The sequence below is a fragment of the Protopterus annectens genome, chromosome 5.part0 (assembly GCF_019279795.1).
Source record: "Protopterus annectens isolate FY-2018-M chromosome 5.part0, PAN1.0, whole genome shotgun sequence".
Taxonomy (NCBI): Eukaryota; Metazoa; Chordata; order Ceratodontiformes; family Protopteridae; genus Protopterus; species Protopterus annectens.
Window position 1 is genome coordinate 200,049,602 of NC_056735.1, and position 4,107 is coordinate 200,053,708.

At 47.5% G+C, this 4,107-nt stretch overlaps 1 non-coding gene across 1 annotated transcript; it reads right to left on the minus strand.

The window, feature by feature from the left end:
• Window positions 1-2,635: 2,635 nt before the first annotated feature.
• On the minus strand, window positions 2,636-2,707 carry TRNAG-UCC. Its single transcript has one exon. It is a non-coding gene; the product is annotated as a tRNA-Gly (tRNA).
• Between the last annotated feature and the right edge of the window lie 1,400 nt (window positions 2,708-4,107).

A 4,107-nucleotide genomic window follows, 5' to 3' on the forward strand; every position in this document is an offset into this window, starting at 1 on the left:
CATAAACAAAGACATTGGGAACCTCCAAACACTGGACCCCACCCAATTTGGCTTTGTTAAGGGCAGATCTTGCCTCTTAAACCTAGTTGACTTCTTTGAAACAGTTACCAAAGCCTTAGATGAGGGAAAAGTAGTCCACACAGCCTACCTAGACCTCGCAAAGGCCTTCGACACAATACCCCACTCTGGTATCATAAATAAGCTTACCAACTTAAATATCAACCCATATGTCACAAGATGGGTTGCAAACTGGCTCAGGGATAGAACTCACATGGTCAGAGTCGCGGGTGCCATGTCTGACTCTAAACCAGTTACAAGTGGCATCCCACAGGGATCAGTCCTGGGACCCCTCTTGTTCGGTATATACTTCTCGGAGGTACAGGCAAACACGGGAGGACTGTGGCTGACCAAGTTCACAGATGATTGCAAACTGGGAGCCATAATCGACTCTCTGGCTGACACAAGCATCCTCCAGAAGGGCCTTACAGAGACTGATACCTGGTGTCAGAACCATGGCCTCAAGCTAAATGCAAAAAAATGCATAGTCATCCCCTTTGGGGAAAACAAAGTGCCCACAAACTATCATCTAGGAGGTAATCCACTAATTACGGAAGAAGTAATCAGGGATCTGGGGACGCAAGTAGATAGTAACCTCTCCTTTGACAATCACATTGCCAAAGTGGTTAGAAAAACCTTCTATATAGCCCACCTAATCACAAAATGATTCACATCTAGATCTAGAGAGGTCATTGTGCCTCTCTACTCATCGCTCATCAGGCCCATAATTGAGTACAATGCCCCATTTGGGATGTACCTTACCCGACACCTGCAACAGCTGGAGAGACCTCAAAAATACCTCACCAAGAGGATCGTGGGCCACAAACAGATACCCTATGCAGCTCGACTAAAGAAACTCCAGCTCTACTCAGTAGCTTACCGCCTACTCAGAGGTGATCTCTGCCTGACATACAAGGCCATGTCTAACCCGGAATTGTATGGACATGCTCCACTTCAAGAAAACCAGATCCATTAGAGCTACACGCTCCAGGGACTTAAACCTTAGCACAACAATAAATAGGACATGCTGGAGGGATAGAGTCATATCCCAAAGGCTTCCCACGCTCTGGAATAGAATCCCAGTCCATGTTAGGCAGAGCCCCTCGCTGACCATCTTAAAGAGAAATCTTGATGAGTGGATGGGAAATCATAAATTTGCTCCTGGGATTATTTCTATGGCCCTGCTGGACAAAGGCTCAGGAATCTAGTCTAAAAGGGAGGTGAAAGCCAACACATTCTGGCTAGGCTTATAAATGCCCTAGGGCAGATAGCCTAGTACTTACCTATGAACCTATGAACTACCAAACACAGACATGGCATGCATTGCAAAGCTATGGCCATACACAATGGTAACCAGGATGTCAGGACAGTTCATACTATACCCATCTGTGTGGGACATTGCAGACACTACACCCCTGTACCACATTGCACACCATTGTCGGGTGGCATGATGCCAAGGATTACACCTCACCCAGCCTTGTACAGCCATCTTGCACAGCCAACCACTATACACCCATGAAACAATGCACACATGCATGTCAGTACTGGCACCTTGTGTCTGCATGTGGGGTATGATGCTCTCAACCACAGTCACTTCCAGTATAACTCCCATTGGCATACCGACAGATGTCAAACACGTTCACATGCCCTAGCCCATAGAACCTCTGGATATCCCCTGTGGTGCATGTAGTACCTGTGCATTACGACAGTGTGGCAAACTAAGTGGTTTCGGTGTGTATATGTGGGCCTGGCAAAGAGTGTCAATGTGAGTCCATTAGAGAGTGTGGTTGTGTTGACAATGACATCAGTTCTTGTGGACAGCCTTGTGTGCTACACCTAATGTATGTCTGCTATATCTCTGTTGCAGATGTCACACACCAACACACATATATGTTCTTACAGCACACCAACATGTCAGCTTTGTGGCACATGGAGTAACTGCATGCACTTGTAATAGTAATGACTAGTCAGTCAGGGGTTTGAACCCCGGTACTGGTAGGTGTGTGACAGACAATGCTTAGGGTTTAGTCTCCAAGCCCTTCTCTGATGTACTTTGCCTCTGTCTGTCCCTCCCACACACTCTCTGGTGGATGTGGAGGTGAACACCTGCTCAGCAGCAACTTGTGTATTGTAAGTGATGGTCATGTTCGGGTGATGGCCTCTGCTCCAATTGCAGTCCTCCTCTAGCTGATTGCATGTGGAACAGCTGTGATGATGTTCCCATAGCCATTCACATGAAAAACACAGTACAATATCTAGGAACATCATGTTGGTGTTTGCCCATGACTGTCACTGTGAGTGGTACCTGGATCTGGTGTTTGGTAAACGGCATCACAGATGATATCTGGATGTTCCTCAAACAACATACACAGTGAAAAATAGCCTAAAGACAGGAGGGTGATGTGCCAGACATCACTACAGCATGTAAGTGTAGCTATGCTTCATAGGTTCATAGGTTCATAGGTAGGTACTAGGCTATTGGCCCTAGGGCCTATACAAGCCTAGCCAAAAAGGTACCCTGGCTTTTGCCACCCAAGAAAATTATTTTCCTGTGCCTCTGTTAAATGTACAGAATTCTTGCATTGGCAAGGAATTGAACCCAGGTCAACTGCTTGGAAGGCAGCTATGCTCACCACTATACCACCAATGCTACATTGAGACAACTGTCTGTTTAACAAGGTGTGTGTGATAATGGCTATTCTGCATGTTTTAAAACTGACAAGACAGTGCTCTGTTTGTGAGAGACCCCAATCTGTAGGGCCATCTGTGGAATGGTCAGTGTGTGGAACCATTTGTTTCCTGTGTTACTCACTGAACACACATCTATGAACAGCAGAAGCATAGTGTGAGGATTGTACCCAGTACATGGTGATAGTGATGTGTTACTGCCATTGTATCCCTGACTGGACATATGTCACATTAAACAGTGGTATGACAGACACTGTCTGGGGTTCTCAGTGACATGCCAATAATGGGCAACTGTTCATAGCTGCAGTTACAAGTTTTCTACATGTTGTACAGATGTCAAGCAGTATAAATGCATGTGTTGTGCTCTCTCTGCAAATGTATACCATTGTTGTGTTGGATTGATGGTCATATCTATGCATGCTGTTGTAAGTAGTCCAGAATGCTGTTGACTATTACTAAGGCATATCTGTGTTTAAACTGCAACACCATAGGCTGTATGGGTTTGGAGGTCCTGGCAGAACCTCCTGTCCCACTTCAGCTGGCCATGGTACTGGGCACCAGCACATCTGGGGCCCAGCCTTGGACCTCCACTTCTGTTGGCTCTGCATCGCCTTCTGGTGGTACCGCCACTGAGGATGGGGCTTGTCTCCCCTGGGAGCAGGTCCAAACAGGCACATGTCCGCTGTCGTACAGTCCTGGGTGTGGTGCGTAGGGGGCTCAGTAAGGGGTTTTGAGGCCAGCTTCGCCAGCTCAAGGGCAGAGTGTCACATTTACAGGGTGAGGTTGCCCCTCCTAGACAGCCCCCAGCACTGCCACCTTTGCAGTTGTTTTGGTGCAGTGGTGGCTGCCCATGGCTGGGGACCTCCGTCCCACTGTTTCCATCTGGGGGCTGATGGGCTTGTGAATGCCGAACACCCCTCCCCGTCCAAGGTGTATCCCCCACATGTGTCATATACCGACCCTGTATGCTGTCTTGCCTGTCATCCTACCCTACCTATCCTCCACGTGTATACCTACTCTCCTTCCCCCAGAGCCCACTCTCACCCTATGGAAACAAATGGCCAGTCGGTTCCTAGAACAACATTTGCTCCATACATAGCTCTCCATTTCACACGTGTCCACTGGACACATGTAACCCTTTTAATATGCACCACAACATACTCCAGTTGTCCTCACCCCTGTCTCTCAGGCGCACGATCCTAGTATGCACATGACTCCTAAATGTTCCAGGAACATGTGATGTGGATGACCCCATTGTACACACAACACTACCAGTTCCTCTGTGGTTACCACATTTACCTTTATCATGATGATGATGTCGCACACAGCACCTTGCAAGAGTACTGTTCTCACATAATGATT